The sequence below is a fragment of the Suricata suricatta genome, chromosome 1 (genome assembly GCF_006229205.1).
Source record: "Suricata suricatta isolate VVHF042 chromosome 1, meerkat_22Aug2017_6uvM2_HiC, whole genome shotgun sequence".
In the NCBI taxonomy this organism is placed as follows: domain Eukaryota; kingdom Metazoa; phylum Chordata; class Mammalia; order Carnivora; family Herpestidae; genus Suricata; species Suricata suricatta.
In genome coordinates, this window is record NC_043700.1 from 5,921,879 (window position 1) to 5,946,215 (window position 24,337).

The following is a 24,337-nucleotide window of genomic DNA, read 5'->3' on the forward strand; positions in this document are numbered from 1 at the left end:
GGTTTTATTAAAACGGACATGTCTTTAGAGTTACCAGAAGTAGAACTTCTTTTTCTTTGTTTTCTTTTTGAGAGAGAACAGAAGCAGAGGAGGGGCAGAGAGAGGAGGACAGAGAATCTGAAGCAGGCTCTGTGGTGATAGAAATGAGCCCAATGTGGGGCTCAAACCCACAAACCATGAGATCTTGACCAGAGCTGAAGTTGGACAGTCAACCGACTGAGCCACCCAGTGACTCAGCATTAGAACTTCTATCTGTATTTACTGAAAGGTAGGTTTACATGATCCCTGTTGCAAAATTTGTCAGGAAAGAAAAAGCATATGCCTTTCTACCAATAATTCATTCTTTTATTTGATTCTATTTTGTTCTTTTTGTGTGTTTTGAGAGGAAAACCTTAGAATTCTAATAAATATCATTAAGACTACTGGAAACAACCCAGTATGCAATGAAACAGACTGGCTGTTCAACGAGGGAAAACTTAGGACAAAATCTAAATGTGAAGAAGAAGGAGTAGAAGGTTTGTGAGAAGGGAATCTTTGGAATCCAATTTTATGCATTGTTGGGAATAGGAGTATTGAGATCAGAATTTGGGGAAAAACATTAGAAAGTAATCAACACCTGGCAAAGAGAAAGGAGAGTAAGAGAAGATCAGGCACAGGTTGAGCACTGATAAAATATCAACAGACACCTTAGCTGACTCTCAAAGGAATTACAAAAGTTGGCTTATCTTTCAGGATCATCCTAATTTGGGGCAAAATGGCTGCACTTTTATACCCTCATACTGAACAGTCATCGGATGTGAACACCTGTGAAGAGGGTATGACCTTGGCAAGGCAGCTGTCTGCATTCAAGGCAACCCTTGATGGCATCTGAGAGTTGAGGACTATCAGAGGTAGGGGTAGGGTTGGGGCAGCCTTCCTAGAGTCGGGAGTCCGTGCATCCACCAGAACTGAAATCCATACGGTGTCCTCTGTGTCCAGGTCTCAATCAGTATTTATAAGCAGAGGTGATAATGGAGGGAAAAAAGAAGGACTGTGTAAAATTTTCTTTGTTTTAATTTTCTCATGGGGCACCTGGGTGACTCTGTTGGTTAAGTGTTCGACTTTAGCTCAGGTCATGACCTCTAGGTTCCTGAGTTGGAACCCTGCATTGGGCTCTGTGCTGACAGCTACGGGCCTAGAGCCTGTTTAGGATTCTATGTCTCACTCTCTCTGCCCCTCCCCGGCTCAGGCTCTATCTCTGTCTCTCTCAAAAATAAGTAACAATTTAAAAAATTTTTAGGGATGCCTGGGTGGCTCAGTCGGTTAAGCATCCGACTTCAGCTCAGGTCATGGTCTCAAGTACATGGGTTCAAGCCCCGCATCAGGCTCCGTGCTGACAGCTCAGAGCCTGGAGCCTGCTTCCCATTCTGTGTCTCCCTCCCTCTCTGTCCCTCCGTGTCATGCTCTGTCACTCTGTCTCAAAAATAAATAAAACATTAAATTTTTTTAATTGTCTTGTTGCAATAAATGACTTTACTATTAGAAGTATTCCAGTTTAAGATTGGAATTGAGTTTTTTGTTAAAATGAGAGTCTTCTTAGATTGTTGGTCTATGTTTTGTCTTCATTTGGTCTTTGATGAGTTAAGTAGTTTATGTGGTATGTCAAACTCATGAGGATCATTGCCAGGTGAGTGATGATAAACCTTAAGTTATACTGTATGCATGAATGCAAATAACTGTTCCAAAATTTATAAAATTCCTAAGGATTTGCTATGTTTGCTAAAATGTCATCATCACTTGTAATTTAATTATTTTTTAGCATTTTTATTTATTTTTGAGAGACAGACCATGAGTAGAGGAGGGGCAGAGGGAGAGGGACACACAGAATTGGAAGCAGGCTCCAGGCTCTGAGCTGCCAGCACAGAGTCCGACATGGGGCTTGAACCCATGAACCATGAGATCATGACCTGAGCCAAAGTCGGATGCTCAACTGACTGAGCCACCCAGGTGCCCCTTGTAATTCTAATTATCAGAGTGTTGTGTGTCACAGAATTTTCTTGTCAAGATAGATACAGAGTTCTGGTATCTTTAGATCATACAACTAAACTGAGTATGAATTTCTGGAACTAATAAAAAAATACATTCAAACAGATGGGGCTGAATAAGTTGAAGAAAATTATATCTTTCATGATTTTTGTTTGATACATGGCTGATTCTTTAATGCTTCCTCTTCCAGTTTTAAGGAAACTTTTTCTTTTAAGCTATCTCTGACTTATAAAAACTTGGTTTAAAAAAACAGATTTATTTTTTTTCTCCCTACCTTATCACTCTAGAATTCCAACTCCCAGTGACCATTATATTTTCAAGGCAATATATTTACTTGCCTAAGTTGAGTAAAAATCTATTCTCCTTATGACAGGACACAATTGGTTATATTACCAACATTTTGACTGGAATGTCGAATTTGAGAGAGACACGCATAGACTCAGATATGACCAGAAAGCTTTAAGGAACGAGAGTTGACTTCATAGAGCAAATACAGCCCCTTGGTACCTTATTTAAGGGTTCCTAGCAGCACTGTCAGGTGAGCAAAAAAAAAAAAAAATCACTCAGGAACCAAAGTATTTTGACAAAGTATTTTTGTCACAAATTCTTGTGACAGGAGAAGAATTCACCCAAATCTGTAGATATTGCAGGTGAAGTCCGATGGCAAGTGTTTGGCTTAGCTTCTTAGCCTGGAAAGGCTGTTAAAAGTTCAATATGAAATTCTTTTTAAGAAGTTTCAGTAATGCAGATTTAAAAAACCCCAAAACAGTATGCCCAATCATTGGTCTCATTGTGTTACATAAATAATTAGGCCAAATTTGTTAAAACTTGTTTTACAAACAAATTAGTCTGAATCTGCCTATCTTTGGTGGAAATAAAGTGATTTTGGAGAGAAATTATGTTTCAGTAACACCCTTGTGGATGTTAGATTCTTGAGTTCTAAGTAACGGTCTTTGAGTGTTGTTATTTGCCCACAAAACTGGGCTGGTTCCTGAGATTCTTCTGGTTTCCTAGAATAGAACTAAAACTTTATTATTTCCCTGAAACCTTGCAAACTGAAGCTGGACAACTTGAGGTAAACATCACAGAAAACTGCCACAACAGCCTATGTTTGTGTGTTCCTGTTTGGGCCACTCGGGAAGATCCCCAGAACAAGCCATTCCAATAGTCCCCATTTGACAAATCCCACTGGAAAATCCATACCTTGAGAGTTCACAGACAGGAACAGTTTTATGGATTAAAGACTCTGAAGAGTTGATGCAGTGGTGACCTACTAGCTATTTTCTGCTGCCAAGGACACCATAAATTGAACTGTTTGATGCCCAAGGGAACCATGAGGCTGACTGATCCACCAAGCTGCAAACCCACACACAGACTTCAAAGCCCAGTATAATGACTTTAATACCAGACACTAAGAAGAGCTGAAGAGTGAGGAATCAGATGGCTGGCACCAAAGGCAGCGGGAAATTGTATGAATAAGAGATAATCCCTATTCCAAAACATACTGTGGAAAATATAAGCAGTCATATTTATCAACACACCTATTCAAGGGAGATGCCACATTTCAATGGAGCCAGAAATAGCTTATGAATCCTAATCTTCAGAAACTGATGAAAAGACAATCCAAAATGTAACATTTATACTAAAGAAAATAATCCTAAAGCTGGGATTCCCTCAGTTCTCAAAGGTGTACAACATAGAGGCATTAAACCTGGAGCAGACTGGCAGACAGACTTTACCATGAGGCCAAATCAAGAGCAGGTTGGTCGATGTGCCCACCCATGTGCCCTCATACTACTGGAATCCTGGAGACTTCGTGTTTTTAAAGACCTAGAAGATGGGCATCCAGTGGCTCAGTTGGCTGAGCATCTGACTCTTCATTTCGGCTCAGTCATGCCCTCAGAGCTGTGGGACAAGCTCTAAGTTAGACTCTACACTGAGCTTGGAGCCTGCCTGGGAGTTTCTCTCTGGCTCTCATGCTTTCTCACGCTCCCTTTCTCACTTTCTCGCACTCTTTTTCTCTCTCCAGAAAAAAGTAAGAAAGACCTAGAAAAGCAAGCCCCCAGAGGACCAACCTGCTTGGACAGAACCTCATGAGGTTCTACTGAGCACACATTCTTCAGTGGAACTAAAGGGAACTGAACTGTGGATTTAACATACTCAAATTTGCCTGGTCCCACAAGAATCCACAGGTCCAATATGCCCTGCCAGCAAGGAGAACACGGAAAAAACTCTGCTTGGACCAACAAGCCTCTGATAGACATGAAATTATTATTTAGGAAGGCTAGTCCAAAGAAATCAATACGTCTGCAAAATAGTAGTATTGATCCCCATGAATTAACAGAAGTGTTATGTGTACTCCTATGTTATATTTTTGTCTGGGGTTATAAATATTTCCCTTGGCGATATAAATGTTTAAGTAGCTAGAGTACAATAAAAGCCCTTAGACATTTTGGCCAAGTAGTTTTAGATAATAGAATTATTTTAGATTATATTTTGGCAGAACAAGGAGGTGTTTGTACAGTAGCTAATTCATCATACTAGAAGCTACTTGGTTACAACAAATTGACCCTAAGGCCCTAGAATCAGATCTGGAAATGGTTTTCAGGATTCCCCAAGGAATTAGATCAATCTTACTAGAATTACTCAAATGTGGAATGTTTATATTCTTAATTATCCTTTGCTCCTTAGTCATAAAATATAGTATAAAATTTTATACAGGTACTATTAACCAAAGAACAAAAATGTTGGTCGTACAGAATGTTGGGCTTCAACCCAAAACTGAAGAATATTTCTAATGAGTATATGCCTCTAACCTTGATCTTCATGCCATTTCAGCCAGAAGAAATTAGAGCATTATTGTCCAATTCCCTCAAGAATAAGGAATGGCCAAAGATAGAATTGAAACTTTGTAATCAAAGCACTAATGGGACCAATAACCACAATGGCAACTTTTTGATTATTTTAAATTTCCCTGACTCTCCTCCTTCAGGAGGGGGATTTGACGGAACCTGCTCTCCTGTCTTTTCATTTACCTGCTTCTTAAATAAACCATTTCCTTGGTGCATAGTTTAATGTCTCAATGATTAGCTTTGATGTATGTCCAGCAGATGAACTTGGGTTTTGTTACAAGAATATTATATTAAATGAAGTAAGTTAGATAAGGAAAGACAAATACCATATGACCTTACTTATACATGGAACATAAGAACAGAAACAGTCAATCCTTAGATATACAAAACAGATTAGGGGTTGCCAGAAGCATGGGTTGAGGAGTGGTGAAACTGATGAAGGGAGCCAACAGTTACAAACTTCAAGTATAAAATAAGCCCTAGCAATTCAGTGTACCCAGCATGGTGACTGTAGTTTACAAAACTGTTTAGCATATTTGAAAGCCACTGAGAGACAGATCTTACTTATCATGAGAAATTTTGTAACTATGTGTGGTGTTGAGTGTTAACTATTATATACAAATATATAATCATTATGTTTTACACCTGAAACTAATATATGTCAACTATACCTCAATAAAAATAATAGCAACATGGTAAAAACAAGAGGGAAGGTCATTTAATTGCTATCCTTCCCTGAACTCCTGGTAAAATAAGGACATGAATACATTTTCACCAGGAGAAAAGGGCAAAAAAGACAAGCATCTCAGGAGTGATTCAAGACGGTGGATGAAAAAACTCTGAACTCCTTTCAGAGGCACAAAAACTTACAGATACACATGGATATATTTTCCCCTAAAAGGGATCTGAGAACTGGGTGAACAATGTTTCCATAACTAAAGACAAAGCAACTAGTCAAGGAGGGTAGGAGAATCAAAGATATAGCCTTACACTAGACCCCCACCCCAGTCCTCGTGTCTCCATAATCACAGAGGAATGCCCCACAGATAGATCACTATCTCAAGGGATTATGCCCCACAGCAAGCACCCCCATTCTGGTGGCCAGCCCCAAAAATACAAGCCCCCAGCATATCTGATTTTGGAAATCAACAGGGATTAAGACCAGGACAATCATGTAATTATAGGGAATGCAGATCCTGCTCTTAAAAGGCTCATGTGCACATGCATTTGCCCTGAAACTTAGTACAAAAGCAACACATAAACTTAGACCATAACTGAGGAAAACCTACCAATTTTCACATGGCCGCAGGAGATGCAAGAATCTGCAGGCACTTTGCCCAGGGACAGAAGCACTGGTGATGTCATTTTTGCAATCTTGTGCTCAAGGGCCAGTGATGGAGCTGACAGAAATCATTACTGATGTCCTCTCTCTAGCCTGCTAGTGCTAGAAAGCAACCTCTGCTCTCCCCATTCCCCATCCACAGCATGCAGTACCCAAGCCACAACAGGGTTTGGTAAGTGCCCCAAACCATACCCTACATGCACAATGGATGGACAAAAATTGGGCTAACCAAGTGGCATGAGCCCTGAATTCTCCAGAAGCAGTCATGGCCTGACCACAGCCAGCAGGCACACAAGCCCACTTCCTGGATGCCCAGAGAGTGCCCGGCTCTTGTGACAGGGAAGACTGCATTTCTGAGTCACCCAGAACAGCTCCTACATAAGGTATCTCCTTCAAGACTGATGGGAGTAGCCATTTCTTCCAATACATATAGACAAACCCATAGAGACAGGCAAAATGAGGAGACAGGACTATGTTCTGATTCAAATAATAAGGCAAATCCCAGAAAAAGATCTTAACAAAAATGAAACCAGCAACTTCTTAACTAAAGAGTTCAAAGTAATGGTCTTAAAGATGTTCACCAAACTCAAGAGAAAAATGAATAAACCCAGGAAGAACCTCAACAAAGAGACAAGAAATGTAAGAAGAATGAAATAGAAATTATGACTGAATTGACAAACGTAGAGCAGTTCAATAGCAGAACACATAAAATAGAAGTGTGAATCAGTGAGCTAGAAGACAAAGCAATGGAAAGTATCTACACAGAGTGGCAGAATAAAAAAGAATTGAAAAAGTGAGGACACCTGAAGGGACCTCAGAGATGATATTAAGTGGAATAATATTCACATAGGAGTCCCAGAAAGAGAGAGAGAGAAGGACCAGAAAAAATAGATGAAATACTAATGGGTGACAACTTCCCTAATCTGGGAGACTTCCAGGGAAGATGGAGGAGCAGGAGGTCTCTGAGCACAGCCCACCCCACGATACAACTAGAAACACCCACATCAGCGTTAATAACCCAGAAAGCGACCTGAAGACTGGCAGAACAGATGCCTCACAGCTAAATGTAGGAAAGAGGTCACACTGAAGAAGGTAAGAAGGCACAGAGGTGGTTGGAAGCCAAACAGACCTATGGGACTGTCCATGGAGGGGGAAATGCCACAGGCATAAAAAGACCAGAGCCTCATACCAAGCACCCCAAATATAAGAAGCTTGCATGAAAACCAGGGAGGCATAATGTCACAAGTTCTTATAGTCCATGGGGGCTAACACCTGGCACTTTAAAAATCAATCGGCTCAGCAGGAAGCGATAGGAAACCAAGTCCCTGCCCTTAAAAAGGCAGCACAACAAACAGCCCCTCAGAAATACCAGCTTAAGGGCAGCAGTGTGAAAAACACCTGCAGGGAGGTTTGTTTACTAATCTTATAATATGTGCTGGAGGCGCAGGATCTTTGGGGGCCCTCCTGGAACAAAGGAGCTGGTGGCACCGTTTCCCTCCACTGCCCCCCAGGAGAGACATAGGAGACATGCAGAAAGGAGCACAGTGCCAACGTTGTCCAACTTGCTAACAGCGGGCCCCACCCTGCGTTGTCCTGTGCACATGCCCAGTCCAGTCAAGCCTCTGCTCCAGCCAGGCCTCCGCTCCAGGTCCTCTCCCGCAGCAGACCACGCCAAGGTTGCTAAGACTATGTGCGTCATCCCTGTTCTCTTGCAGACCTGACCCCTCTAATAGGCTGTTGGCTGGAGCCCATCCATAGAGGTGACACAAGTCTGTGCAAGCAGCCCCAACAGAGGCCTGTGCCAAGCCAAAGTGACTTCTGCCTCAGGTAGAGAGGAAGATAGACACAAACACCAGTCTGGCTACAGCCCCAGTAGTAGGGTTGGGGGAGGGGGCAGATATCTGGTCCAACTATGGGCCCTAACCACAAATGAAAGGTTCTCTGGGGACAACAAAAGGAAAGTACCCTAGAGTTTGGTGCTACTGCATCTCTGGCAAATGCCTGGTCTGACTAAACTCAAACCCACAGTGGCCCCAGACTGGCCCACTTACACAACATAGGCCAAAAACTCCGATCACAAAACTCAAAGAGAACCATGGCAAATAACTGGACTAAAGGCAAAAGTGGTCCAGCCACAATGGTAGAGTGAATGCAAACCCTGTAAAACACCCCCTGAATCACCAGGTTCTGATGAACAGGGGTCACTGCACTTCAAGTCACCATAGTACCTCTTCTTTATAAGACTATTACTTTCAAGAGCAGTTGCCATAAGCGACTTTCCTAACACATAGAAACAGACACAGAGTTATACAAAGTGAGGAGACAGATATGTTGGTCTAACATATGTTCCAAATGAAAGACAGACGTTCACAGAAAGAGGGTTTAACAAAATGGAGAGAAGTAAAATGCCTGATTGAGAATTTGAAACAATTTTGAACTTGAGTAAAGAGGGAAGGGCCCAGTGGGACCCTGAGTTAAAAGAGAAGAACATAAAAAATGAACCAATCATGGTGAAGAGCTCAAGAACTGAAATTGAAAACACACTACATAGAATAGATAGTGGACTACAGAAGAGATCAGTGACCTGGAGGACAGAGTAATGGAAAACAATCAATCTGAATAGGAGAGAGAGGAATATTTTTAAAAATGAAAATAGAGAGAACTCAGCAACACCATCAAGTTTAATGACACACATATTATAGGCATCCCAGAAAGAGAATAAGAAAAGGGAGCAGAAATTTTAAGAATAGCTGAACATTTTCTGACTCTAGAGAAGGAAACAGAAGTCCATATCTAGGAGGCATAGAAAGCCCCACCAAAATCAACCCAAGGAGGTGCACACTAAGACACATAGTAATTAAAATGGCAAAAAGTAGTGATAAAGAGAAAATGTTTTTTAAGGCAAGAGAAAAGAAAGCAGTTACATACAAAGGAAACTCCATAAGGTGATCAGCTGATTTCTCAGCAGAAATGGCAGGCAAGAAGGGAGTGGCGTGATATATTCAAAGAGCTGAAAGAGAAAAACTTGCAGCCGAGAGTATCTTATGTGACACGCTATCATTCAGAATAGGAGGAAAAGCATATTTTCTTAAAGAAAGCTTAAAATTTAATGACCACTAAACCAGCCTTCCAATATATGTTAAAGAGTACTCTTTGAGTGGAAAGGAAAAATCAAAAAAGGAGTAAGAAAAATAGGAAGCACAGAAGAAGAAAAATTAAACATATCTATAAAAATCAGTCAAGGGGTTTGCAAAATAAAAGGATATAAATTATGACGTAATATACCTAAACATGGTGGGAAAGGAGTAAAGAAGATGTTCAGACTTAAGCCACCATCAACTTAACATAGACTGCGATATGCATAAGACGTTATATAGAAATGTAATGGTACCCAAAAATAAAAAATCAGTAATAGATATGCAAAAAATAAAGATAAAGGAACCTAAATATACCACTAAAGAAAGCCAGCAAACCATGAAAGAAGAGAGCAAGAGAAGAAAGTAACAGAGAAGAACTACCAAAAAAAAAAAAAAAACCACCCTTCGAACACAGTGGAAATAAGTACATAACTATCAAAAATTGCTTTGAATGTAAATGTAGTAAATGCTGCCACCAAAAGACATAGGGTGATGAAATGTAGAGAAAAGGAAGAGCCAGTGCTGCCTACGTGAAACTCATTTGAGACCTAAAAACAAATGCAGAATCAGAGTGAATGGATGGGAAAGCACTTGCCATGAAAATGGAAGTTAAAAGTAAGGGTAGTAACACTTGTATGGGATAAAATGACTTTAAAAGGAAGACTGTAACAAGAGACAGGGAAGGTCACTATATCATACAAAAAGGACAATCCAACAAGATATAGAAATTAATATTTACACACCCGTCGTAACAGCACCCAAATACATGTGGCAGCTCAGGATAAAAACAGAAGTATTCAAGAGTACTACACTAATGGTAGGGGATTAAAAACCCCACTTATGTCAATGGATAGATAATCCAAAAAGGAAGAGAAGAGACAGTGGCTTTGAATGATGTATTGGATGGGATGGATCTAATAGATACATTCAAAATATTCTATCCCAAAGGAGAATACACACTCTTTTCAAGTACATCTAGAACATTTTCCAGGATAGATCACATAATCTGCCAGAAAACAAGTCACAACAAATTTTAAAAGATTAAAGTCATACCATGCATCTTTTCTGACCTCAACACTATGAAACTAGAAATCAACCACAAGAAAAAACCTAGAAAGAACACAGATACATAGAGGTTAAATAACATGTTACTAAATAATTAATGGGTCAATCAAGAAATCAGAGGAAATCCAAAAATACACAGAGACAAAAATGAAAACACAAAGTTCAAGAATCTTTTAGATGCAGCAAAAGTGGCTCTAAGAGGAGAGATTATAGTGCTCTCTACAGGCCTACATCAATAAACAAGAAATATCTTACACAACCTAACCTTACAGCCATAGGAGCTGGATAAAGAAGAACAAACAAACCCCCAAAACAACAGAGAGAGGAAATAAAGATTAGAGCAGTAATAATCAAATAAAAACAAACAAACAAAAAATAGAACAGATCAGGGACACCAAGAGCTGGTCCTTTGAAAGATCAAAAATATTGTTAAAACTTTAGCCCAGACTCATCAAAAAAGAAAAGAAAAAAAGAGAGAGTACAGAAAATCAGAAATCAAAAGAACTGACACCACAAATACAAAGATCATGAATGTTATAAAAAATATGCCAACAAATTGGGCAACATAGAAGAAAAGGATAAATTCCTAGAAACATATAACCCTCAAAACTGAATAAGGAAGAAAATTTGAACAAATTGATTACCAGAAATAAAATTGAATCAGTAATCAAAAAAACTCCCAACATAGGACCAGACAGCTTCACAGGTGAATTCTACGAAATATCTAAAGATTTAATAGGGGTGCCTGGGTGGCTCAGTCGATAGGGTGTCCAATTTCAGCTCAGGTCATGATCTTGTGTTTCACAAGTTTGAGCCCCACGCAGGGCTCTGTGCTGGACAGCTCACAGCTCAAACCCTGGTCGGGATTCTGTGTCTCCCTCTAACTCTACCCTTCCCCTGCTCATGCTCACTTGCTCTTGCTCTCTCTCAAAATAAATAAACACTAAAACAGTATAAAAAATAAAGAAGATTTAATACTATTCTCCTTAAACTATTATAAAAAATAGAAGAGAAAGAAAAGCTTCCTTTCCAAATTCATTCTGTGAGGCCAGCATTACACTTATACCAAAACCAGAAAAAGACACTCAAAAAAAAAAAAAAAAAAAAAAAAAAAAAAAAAAAAAAAAAAAAAAAAAAAAAAAAAAAAGAATCACAGACCAGTATCTCTGATGAACCTAGATGCAAAAATCCTCAACAAAATAGTAGCAAATATCCAAAAGTACATGTAAAAAAAATCATTTACCACAATCAGTAGGGTTTATTTCTAGGATGCTAGGATGGTTCAATATTTGCAAGTGAATCAATGTAATACATCACATCAACAAGAAAAAGGATATGATCATTTCAATAGATGCAGAAAAGCACTTGACAAAGTATAATACTCATTCATGATAAAAACCCTCAACAAAGTAGGTTTAGAGGAAGCACACTCAACATAATAAAGGACATATATGAAAAACCCACAACTAACACCATTCTCTAGGATGAAAAACTCAGCTCTTTCCCGCAGGTCAAAAATAAGACAAGCATGTCCATGTTCATGACTTTTATTCAACATAGTACTGGAAGTCCTAGCCGTGGCAATCAAACAGCAAAAAGAAATTATAGCATCTGAAAAAGAAGTAAAACTTTCACTATACTGACATAAACAATAGCTAGGAAACCCTAAAGACTCTACCAAAAAACTACTAGAAGTGATACATGAATTCAATAAGGTCAGAGGATACAAAATCAATGTAAAGAAATCTGTTACATTTGTATATAATAATAATGAAGTAGCATGAAGTAAAATTAGGAAAACAATCTCATTTACAATTGCATCAAAAAGAATAAAATACCTAGGAATAAACGTAATCAAAGAGGCAAAAGACCTGTACTCTGAAAATTGATAAAAGAAATTGAAGACAACATGAAGAAATGAAAGACATTTTGTGCTCATGGATCAGAAGAACAAATATTGTTACAATGTCCATACTATGTAAAGCAATCTACATATTCAATGCAATCCCTATGAAAATACCAAGAGCATTTTTCACAGACTTACAACCAATTCTTCTAAAATGTGTATGAAACCACAAAAGACCCCAAATAGCCAAAGTAATCTTGAAGAACTAAAAAAAAAAAAAAAAAAAAAAAACCCTGGATGTATCATAATCCCAGATTTGAAGACATACAGAGTAGCTGTAGTAACCAAAACACTGTATCACTGGCCAAAACTAGTCATGTGGATCCATGGAACAGAATAAATCCACGATTATATGGTCAATTAATCTTCAACAAAAGAGGAAAGATTATGCAATGGGAAAAAGACAGTCTCTTTAACAAATGGTGTTGGGAAAACTGGACCACAACCTGCAAAAGAATGGAACTAGACCATTTCTCACACCATGTAAACAAAAATAAACTCAAATGGATTAAAGACCTACATGTGAGATCTGAAACCATAAAAACCCTAGAAGAGAGCACAGGCAGTAATTTCTCTGATACTGGTCACAGTAACATTTTTTTAGATGTCTCCTGACACAAGGAGAGTGAAAACAAAGATAAACTGTTGGATTACATCACAATGAAAACTTGTGCATGTCAAAGGAAACTATGAACACAACTAAAAGACAACCTACTGAAGCAGAGAACATATTTGCAAATGACATATCTGATAAAGGGTTAATATCCAAAATATATTAAGAACTTATACAACTCAACACCACAAAAACAAATCATCCAATTAAAAAGTGGACAGAAGACATGAATGGATATTTCTCCAAAGAAGACACACAGATGGCCAGCAGACATATGAAAAAATGCTCAATGTCACTCATCATCAGGGGAATACAAATTAAAACTATAGTGACTTATCACCTCACACCTGTCAGAATGACCAAGAAACAAGAAGTATTGGCAAGGATGTGGAGAAAAAGGAAGCTGTGTGCACTGTTGGTGGAAATGCAAACTGGTTCAGCCACTCTGGAAAGCAGTGTGGGGGTTCCTTCAAAAATTAAAAATAGAATTACCACACAATCTGGAAATTGCACTACTGGGTATTTACCCCCCAAATACAAAAACACTAACTCAAAGGGATACATGCACCCTTGCTCATTGCAGCATTATTTACAATACCCAAATTATGGAAGCAGCCATTGATAAATAAATGGATAAAAAAGATGTGGTACATATGTACAATAGAATATTATTCAGGCGTAAAAAAGATGGAAATCTTGTCATTTGCAAAAACATGGGTAGAGTTAGAGTTTAATGCTAAGTGAAATAAGTCAGAGAAAGACAACTACCATGTGATTTCACTCCTATGTGGAATTTAAGAAACCAAACAAATGAGCAAAGGAAAAAAGAAAAGAGAGAGAGAATGAGATAAACCAAGAAATCAACTCTTAACGATCAAGAACAAACTGATGGTTACCAGAGGGGAGGAGGGAATGGGGGAAGTAGGTTAATGATATTAAAGAGTACACTTCTCATAATGAGCACTAAGTAATGCATAGAATTGTTGAATCACTATATTGTAGGCCTAAAACTAATATAACACCTTAGGTTAGCTATACTTGAATTAAGATAAAAAACTTCATTTAAAAAATTCAATTTCTAGGTCCCGGTTGGTGTCATAGGCTGCTGCCCAGCTTCTGAGAAGTTCTGATTGTTTACCAACCATGGGTTCCAAATACAGCAGCAGCAACAAAGGAATCTCTCCCTGTATGAACACATAAGTAGGGATACAAGAGGCTGGTGTCTCTATTCCCAAAGGACATGGGGCAAAATCACCAGGTAGAGCTTATGAAATTGCCAAAAAAATTAGATTCAAAAGATTTTATGATAAAGCCACAGGTTTTAGCTGGTGGTAGAAGAAGAGAAGCATTTGAGAGTGCCTTCAAAGGGGGAGTGGAGACAGTTTTCTCTCCACAGAAGCAAAGCTTGTTTCTTCAGAAAGGATTGGGGAGGAGTTGTTTACCAAGCAAACGGCAAAAAGGGGGAGAATATGCAATCAAGTGTTTGGTTTGTGATCGAAGATATGCTAGGAAAGAATACTACTTTGCCATAACAATGGAAAGGTCATTCCAAGGTCCTTAATTAATAGGATGTTCTCAAGGTGGCATCAACATTGACACTGTTGCTGCTGAGACTAGGCTGACTGGTCTGAACAGAAGATGCGATTTCTACCTAATATTGTAGATGGCAGAAAACAGGATCAAGCTTTAAAACCCTTTCCTGAAATACGATGCAACCATGGAAGAAATAAATCCAATGGTAGAGGATTCACATGGAGGTGTGCTGTGCATGGATGCAAAGATCAGTTTTGATTCTAATTCAGCTTATCTCCAGACAAAAATCTTTGACTTACTGGATGAGACCCAGGAAAATGAAAGGGACAGAGATTCACTAAGGCAGATCTCAACTATAATGGCCTAGATGAAAACATAGGCTGTCTAGTAAATGGTGCCGGATTGACTACGGCCACAAGGGCTGGAACAAAACATCATGGAGGCCTCGAAAAAACCTTCTGGATGTTGGTGGTGATGCCGCAGTCCATCGAGTAACAGAACCATTTAAACCTATCACTTCAGATAAACAAGCCCTGGCTATTCCGGTCAATATTTTTGGAGGAGTCACACGGCGTGATGTTATTGCACACTGTATAGTTATCATAGTACACAACTTCAAAATTAAAATACCTGTTGTGCTAAGGTAACAATGTGGAAGAGTTGATGATGCTCAGGCGTCAGTAACAGACAGGGGACTTAAAATTCTTGCTTGTGATGACTTCAATGGAGCTGCTAAAAATGGTTGTAAAGCTCTCTGAAATAGGGGCCTTAACCTAGCGAGCCCAAGTGGATGTGAAAATTCAGTTGCCAATATAATCTGACAACCTAATGGATGGCTGAAGGGTTTAAATGAGTTACAGTCATTTAAGACACTGTTTTGTATTATTATTTTTTTAATTATATTTTTAGTGTGTGGATACTGCAATTGCCAGCAAGGCACAAAAGTTTTTAAAAGCATTTGGTCTGCATTTAATTCTACTCTTCAGGGTGGGTTTGTATAAAGGATATGTAATACAGTTTTCTAGTTTCTTCCACTGCAGGCTTCTTTTTCACTTCTACAGAATGTCACTCACAATATGCTGATTTATTGTTGGATACAACATTCTTCATTGGTAAGAGTTCTATGAATAAAATAAATATGAAGATAAAGCTTTATCATTTAGTGTTAGAAATATATGAGTTAAGACCGAGCCTCATTAGTAGAGCAATGTATTAGCAATGTTTTATGTAAGTGCTTATTTTCAATACCAAATACCTATCTAAATATATCAATTAGTATTTAGAAACTGAGCTTTCAAACACTCCCCAGAATATTCTTTGAAGTATTTCAGTGAAGTAACTTGTTATTTTAACGTTGTTTTAATCATGACAAAACACTGATAACTGTAACTTCATAATCCTACGTTATTGATAAGAACCTGGAGGTCTATAGGAAATAATGATATATTCACTAAGGACTTGGCAGATAAAATTCACAATGTCAATCTAAGTTAATAAAATCTCCCAATGTGAAAAAAGTCCATTTTTTTAACAGTCTCTTATAGTGTTTATTTTGTCAGAATAGCTGATGATTTTCTATGAAGCTTTTTTGGTTCATTATTATAACAAGCATTTCCCCCTTGAAAAATCCAATCCAAATATTTCAATCCTTAAGGTAAAGAATTTGAACTAAAAAAAAAAATAATAATAAAAAATGTCCATTCTGATTTTAAGAAAAAAGTTCTTAAGATTCCTTTAACTTGTTAAATAGAAATAATCTCCTCTTGTTCTACTCTGATGAACAAAAATGTATTTTATTGCAAAGTATCCAGTCACGTATTGGCAAACTGATGGTAAGAGCGTACACTTTTACACATTGTACTCAAACTCAGTGCACTCCTTCCATGTGCATATAGACTTAAATAAAAGACAGTTATCAACACTCTTCTGGCAAAGATAAGGGCTTCAGAATGGCAAAAGCAACAACAGAAGTTTTAGATCTCAAATCTCCAGAAGGGAACTAATCTGAGTCTTCATTGTCAAGATTCTCCTCGGCGTTGCTTAATGTTTGAGCAGCATCTGCTCCTGGTTTCATTTTCAGGAGAGATGCACAGACAGCATGAGTAGTCACGTCCCGGACGTGTTTTTTCCCATTGTTTCTTAAGTCTGTTCTTGTACTTTTTCCAGAAGCAACTGGACAATATCTACAAAACCCTCCAGGTAGCAGCCTGCAGAGCGTGGTCTCCCAACTTGTTCTGTTGGTTCAGCCCAATGTTTGGTTGAATAAACAGCACCCCCTGTATCTTTGTGCCCTCTGAGTTATACCCAGCATAGGCAACACTGCCAGCTTTGTCTAAGCCATTGACACCGACCCCGTTTTCCAAATGCTCTCTTAAATAGCCCAAGATGCCTCTTTTTGCAGCTTCATGCAATGGGCTATCAATGTATTCTGTGAGCTCAGCCACATACTTGCTTGGGATTGGTCTCGTCCTGCCTGTGGAGGTGCCTTTCCACCAACTGGCATCATGTCAGTAAGGTAGGTAATATCACCTTCCCGAAAGTACAATTCATCTGCAGTTTAGGGTTCTAATGTATAGAGCTTTGAACACTTTAACATGCTCTGGTTTGACTGGCTTAGGTGGTGGCTTCAAAATGGCACTTCCTGGAGCAGCTGAGCCTCAGGACCACGTCGAAAAAGCCAACCTAGTGCCCTGCTCAAGGGCACTCCGGGGGCCCCAAAGTTTTGTGTGTGTGTGCCCCCAAGGACCTGCACCCGCCCTTGGCCGTGGGACCAGTGGACACAGGCTGAGTTACTGGGCACAGTGCCCTGCCCCGCCTCCTGGCCATCCAACCCCTTGAAGTCCCAGCTGAAGAAAAATTCAGTTTGTAATCAAAACACACACACATTAGACCAGATGAACTTTAGACAGAACATTCCATTCAAGGACTGCAGAATAAATATTTTTATCAAGTGCACATGAAATATTCTCCAGGATAGATCACGTGTTAGGCCACAAAACAAGTCTCAATAAAGTTAAGACAACTGAAATCAAATCATGTATCTTTTCTGACTACAATGCTTTGAAAACAGAAATTTATTACAAGAAGAAAGTTGGAAAAGAAATATGGAGATTTAACATGTTACTTAACAGCCAATGTGCACACAAAAAAACCAAAAAGGAAATAAAAAGCTACCTTGAGACAAAAGAAAATGGAAACACAATGTGCCAGAGTCATTGGGATGCAGTAAAAACAGTTCTAAGAAGGAATTTCATAGGAGTGCAGGGTACTTTTTGAAACAAGAAAAAAAAAAAAACTAAAAAAAAAATCTAACTTTACCATAAAGGAAATTTAAAAAAAAAGACTAAATCCTTAAGTTAGTAGAAAAAAGAAAATAATAAAGATCAGAGCAGAAATGCATGAAATAAATATTAAATAAGTAAAGATTTTTAAAAGATAAGAGCTTGTTCTTTGTAAAGATAAACAAAATCAACAAACCTTTAGCCAGACTCACCAAGGAAATAAATAAAATTAGAATTTACAATCTATACCATAGAAATACAATGGATCAAAAGAAAATAATATAAACATTATATGCCAGCAAATTAGACAACCTAGAAAAAATAGAAAAAATTCTATAAATATAATCTCATTTTTTTACTAGTAATAAAATTGAATCAGTAATCAAAAAATTCTTTACGAGAAAATCCAGGACCAGACAGCTTGACAGGTGAATTCTGCCAAACATTTCAAGAAGAGTTCATACCTACCCTCCTCAAATTATTCCAAATAATTAAAAAGATAAGGACATTTCCAAACTCATTAAAAGGTCAGCACTATCCTGATACCAAAACCAAAGACACTACATAAAGAAAAAACTACAGACCAATCAATATACCTGATGAATGTAGATGCAAGATACTCAATGAAATATGAATAGCCTGTTTTTAAGAATAATAAAAATATAATATATCATGACCAAGTGGGATTTATTCCAGGGATGCAAAGGTGATTTAACATCTGCCAATCAGTCAACATGATATACCACATTAATAAAAAGGATAAAAATCATACAATCATCTCAATGGATGCAGAAAATGTATTTGAAAAAATTCACCATCTATTTATGATAAACTCTCAACAGAGTATAGAGGGGTTATACCTCAACATAGCAAAAGCCCTACAATGACAAGCCCATCACCACCATTACACTCAGTAGTCAAAAGCTGAAAGCTTTTCCTGTAAGATCAGGAACAAAACAAGGATGTCTCACCATAGTCAACATATTGGGAGTCATAGTCCCAGCAATGAGGCAAGAAATAAAATGCATCCACTTACAAAGTAAAACTGTCACTATTTACAGCTGACAGGATACTATATATAGAAACCCTAAAGACTCCACCAAAAAACTTTTAGAAAAATTTTAGCAAAATTGTAGGATTCAAAATTAATACACAGAAATCTTTGGTTTCTAGACACTAATGGCTATCAAAAGGAGAAATAAGAGAACCACCCTATTTACAACTGCATCAAAAAGAATAAAATACATAGGAATAATTTTACCCAAGTAGGTAGAAGACCTGTATGTTGACAACTCTAAGACATTAATTAAAGAAATTGAAAAAGACACAAATAAGTGGTGATATATTCCACATTCATGGACTGGATGAATATAATGGATATAATTATAATGCCCATACTACTCAAAGCAATCTACAGATTCAATGCAATCTCTACCAAAATAACAAAGACATATTTTACAGAACTAGAATAATCACGAAATGCATATGGAACCACAAAAGACCCTGAATAGCCAAACCTGTCTAGGTAAAGAACAAAGTTGGAGGTATCCCTCTCCCTGACTTCAAACTATAGTAGAAAAGCTATAGCAATCAAACCAGCATGATGATGGTGCAAATACATAGATCAATCAAACAGAATGGACAGCATAAAAAGCAACCCCATACTTAGTGGTCTGTTAACTTATGATAAAGGAAAGGGGAACATACAATGGGGAAAAGACTGTCCCTTCAATAAATGGTGCTGAGAAAATTGGAAAAATACATGCAAAAGGATGGAACTAGACCACTTTCTTATATCACATACAAGAATAAACTCAATATGGATTTAAGACCTAAATGTGTATGTCCAATGATAGATGAATGGATAAGAAGATGTGCTTCTTACACACACACACACACACACACACACACACACACACACACACACAGGAATATTACTCAGCAATTAAAAATGATGAGCTCTTGACATTTATAAGAACACAGACCTATTATGCAAAGTGAAGTAAGTAAGAGAAAGACAAATGCCATATTGTTTGACATATGTAGAATCTACAAAAAAACAACAACACAGAAACATACTCATAGATACTGAAACAAACTGGTGATTGGCAGAGGAGAGGAGAATTGGGCCGGCAGGCGAAACAGGTGAAGGTGAATAAGAGGTTCAAACTTCTAGCTACAAAATAAGTAATGATGAATGTAATGTACAGCAAAGGGAATATAGTTAATAATGTAATAGCATTGTGTGGGGATAGACGGTAACTAGACCTACTGACGTGATCATTTCATAATGTATAAAAATATTGAATCAATATGGCTTCAACTTAAACTACTGTAACTACTTATAATAAAAAGTTGTCTTATCTAAAAAAATAAACCAGGGCGCCTGGGTGGCTCAGTCAGTTGAGCATCTGACATCAGCTCAGGTCATGATCTCACAGTTTATGGGTTTGAGCCCCTCTTCAGGCTCTCTGTTAACAGCACGGAACCTGCCTCAGATCTTCGGCTCTTCACCCCCTCCCCCCACACCTCCCTGCTCTCTTTCTCAAAAATAAAGAAACTTAAAAAAATTAAAAACAAACAAATGATAAGCATCTCAGTATTTCTAGACAACCTAAGAACAATTCTACATGGTTATAAACCACAGAATTATTTTTACTGTGAAGCTATCCTTGGAGCCAGTCACTGTTTCTAAATATTGTCCCCAAGCAGTTTTGAGATTTGAAGTGTTTGTGGTCAAGAGTTCAGACAGCGTGGCCTTCCAGTTCTTCCATTGTCCTTCTGAGTGGTTTCACTCACAGGCATTCTCGTTAGTTTATTAAACTGAGATAAAGCAAGTCATTGGTATCCCCTCTTTTCCTCTGTCATTTCTAAGGCTAACTATTGATTTTGGTGAATTTGTACTTTTCTTTAATACCCCCTTGATATTCTTTCTGAAATACAAATAAAGACAAATTATTTAACTCAGCAAATCAATATAAAAACATGCACAGAGGGGTGTGTGTGTGTGTGTGTGTGTGTGTGTGTGTGTGTGTGTGTCTGAGCCAGGGAGGGGCAGAGAGAGAGGGAGACACAGAATCCAAAGCAGGCACCAGATTGTGAGCTGTCAGCACAGAGCCCGACACAAGGCTTGAACTCACAAACTGAGATCATGACCTGAACCTAAGTTGGACGCCCAACTGACAGAGCCCTCCAGATGCCTCCCAGTAATTAATCTTAAATATTCTTTAAAAAATGGAAAATTATTATAGGGTTATTCTATTTTTAACTTTTTGAGGACCCCTCACATTGTTTTCCAGAGTGGCTGCACGTGTTTGCTTGCCCACCAACAGCACATGAGGATCCCCCTTTCTCTACACCCTCCCCAGCATGTTGTTTCATGTGTTGTTGATCTTAGCCATTCCGACAGGTGTGAGGCCATATACCATTGTAATTTTTATTTGTATTTCCCTGATGAAGAGTGATATTGAGCATCTTTTCATGAGTCTGTTAGCTATCTGTATGTCTTCTTTGGAAAAATGTCTATTCATGTCTCCTGGTCATTTTTAACTGGATTGTTTCAGGGATGTTGAATTTCGTAAGTCCTTTCTATATTTTGGATACTACCCTACGATCCAGCAATTGCACTACTAGGTATTTACCCAAAGAATGTGAAAATACTAATTTGAAGGGATACAAGCACCCCAGTGTTTATAGCAGCACTATCTACAATAGCCAGAACATGGAACCAGCCCCTGTCCATCGACTGATTAATGGATAAAGAAGATGTGCTAGATATAATATATAGCATGGAATATTATTCAGCCATAAAAAGAATGAAATCTTGCCATTTGCAATGACATGGATAGAGCTAGAGAGTATTAGGCTAAGCAAAATAAATCAGAGAAAGACAGATATCATATGATTTCATACCTATGTGGAATTTATGAAACAAAACAAATGAGCATAGGGGAAAAAAAAGAGAGAAAGACAAACCAAGAAACAGACTCTTCACTATAGACAACAAATTGATGGTTACGAGAGGGAAGGTTGGGGTGGGGGGGATGGATGAAATTGGTGTAAGAGACTGAAGAGTACACTTACCATGATGAACACTAAGTGATGTACAGAACTGCTGAATCATTATGTTGCACCTGAAACAAGTATTACATTGTATGTTAACTAATTGGAATTTACATAAAAATTTTTTAAAAAGGAAAATATGGGGGCGCCTGGGTGGCTCAGTTGGTTAAGCATCCAACTTTGGCTCAGGTCATGATCTCACAGTTTGTGGGTTCGAGCCTTACATCAGGCTCGGTGCTGACAGCTAGCTCAGAGCCTCGAATCTGTATTAGGATTCTATGTCTCCCTCTTTCTCTGACCCTCCTTGCTCATTCTGTCTCTCTCTCGAAAATAAATTTAAAAAAAAGGAAAAATATGTTCATTGCACCATTATTTAGATCAAGAAGAAACTGAACCAAGGTCCAACAATATGGAAATTTACTGTTATTATACATCAGTTTGATGAAATGTCAAACAGCCATTACAAGTTTTAATCATGAAGACTGACACAATATATGAAGTGTTTATGATATAAATTAAAAAAATTATACTATAATCAGAACCATGCAAAGTTGTGTATGTATCATGAAAATATCAGGAGGTAACATAAAGACATAATCTGCATGGGTTAGCTGGACCAGAATTAATTTTTTAATTTAAATTTGGTTAGTGCTACAATGTTTACTAATATAACTAATAGTTTTGAAAAGAAAAAATCAGGAACCTATCTTTTTAAAGCCAATTGCACTCAAAGCTTTATGTATATTGGTAGTTTGGATGTCGAATCCTGGCTACCTCCCAAATTTCTCTGCCTACATGTCCATCCAAGTCACTTTGGTTGAGTCAAACACTCAAAGCCTGACCTTCCTCATCTCTAAAGTGGAAGTATTAACACCTCCTCAGAACTCCCTTTGCTCAGATCATAAAGCTCTTTGCAAAGTAAACTTGAAGACCCCATTAAGCTCTTCTGTCTGTTGCCTTCCCTACAACGTCATCATTCTCTTAACCTTCACATCTCTTTGTCCTTCATCTTTCTCTATTCAACTCAACTCTTTTGTCTTCTCTTCTACCTCCTTATTTTTCCCATCCTTTTTGGAGGTCAGATATGAGTTTCACAGGCTTCAAATTAAGGTATGGGCAGGGCTGCCATTTTTTAATGGAGGCTCCAGGACAGACTTTCTGGTCTTGCCTTTTCTAGTGTCTAGAGGCACCTGCCTTCCTTGGCGGGTGGACACTTCCTCCATCTGCAAAGCCAGCACCACAATGGGGCTGGTATCACAGTGCTTCACCATAGCACTTACTGTTCTGCCCTCCTCTTCCTTAGTTTGGGACCTGGTGGTGACTTTGATTACCTTGAGCTCACCCAGAGGAACCAAGATAACCTTTTCATTTTAATATCAGCTGATTATCATTCTTATATCTGCAACCTCGGTTTCCCCTCACCAACATAGTCGCAAGTCAGGGGCCATTCTTCTGCCTACCACACTGCCTGTCCCCTTTTTCCTATGAAATCTGCAACAGACTTCCCAGTCCCCCATCTCAGTGGTATCCAGCCCCAGGGCCTTGGACAAATCATTTGTCTTCTCAGAGCTGTAGTTTCTTCAACTGGCGATATTGTCAGAGATATAAAAACGCACATGTCTGACTCCTGTTAAAGTATGTAAGGCAGGCTTTACTCCAGGGGGGCATGACAATAGTTGTGGGAAGCACCGTAAAATGGGGTCTTGCAGTGGGTTGGAGAGAGGAGGCTCAACTCCAAACGCAGCACGGGAAAATGGGAGTTTATAGCCACGGAGCAGGGTGGGTCCGGTGGATGGGATAAGAGAGTTTCCAACTAAACTGACCCAAGGGGATGTTTGCAGGCCAGGTGATGGGACCTCACCAGAGGGATGGGAGGGATGAAAAACACCATCAGATGTAAAGGGTGGCCAGATATCAATAGTGGAGGTTCTGATTAAACGGACTTAGCAGCGTTCTTGCTAAAACTGGATTTTACAAGGAGGTCCACAGATGTGCCTAAAAGAAGATTCAGTAGCCTGACTTAAGTTTGGTTCAGTGAAGAATCTTCTTCAACACTCACAATAATACCTGTCCAGAGAGCTCAGAACACATCATGAAGGCCAGACGACATGACAGGGCACTTCTTACAAGTGTGGCAGCAAAGCGAGGCCCTGTTTGCATTGTTCAGGGAATCATCGTCTACCCAAAAACATGTCACCAACAGTCGATCAATGGAAATTTCCAGCAAAGACTAAGGAATGCAAAGCATGCAGGCCACTCCAAATAATTGGAACAGAAAAAAAAAAAAAGGGAAAAAACCTTTTGTACTTAAATTATCGTGTTTAGCAATTACTATCAATCATATCCCATGGTGGAAATGTATGTATTTTAAAGGGATCTGTGGTTGTAACTGAAGTTTTATGTTCTCTGTTCTCAATTTTACTTCATCTTTCACTTAATTTAAAACTATAAAGTCAGAAGGCACTTGGGTGGCTCAGTCAGTTAAATGTCTGCCTTAGGCTCAGGTCACTATCTCACGGCC

General features: G+C 38.5%; 2 pseudogenes; one reads left to right on the forward strand and one right to left on the reverse strand.

Annotated features, from left to right (window-relative positions):
- The first annotated feature begins 7,162 nt into the window (after window positions 1-7,162).
- Window positions 7,163-15,289, forward strand: LOC115286876 (annotated as a pseudogene).
- Window positions 15,290-16,472: 1,183 nt separating this feature from the next.
- Window positions 16,473-24,337, reverse strand: part of LOC115286888 — a 68,196-nt pseudogene continuing 60,331 nt past the window's right edge.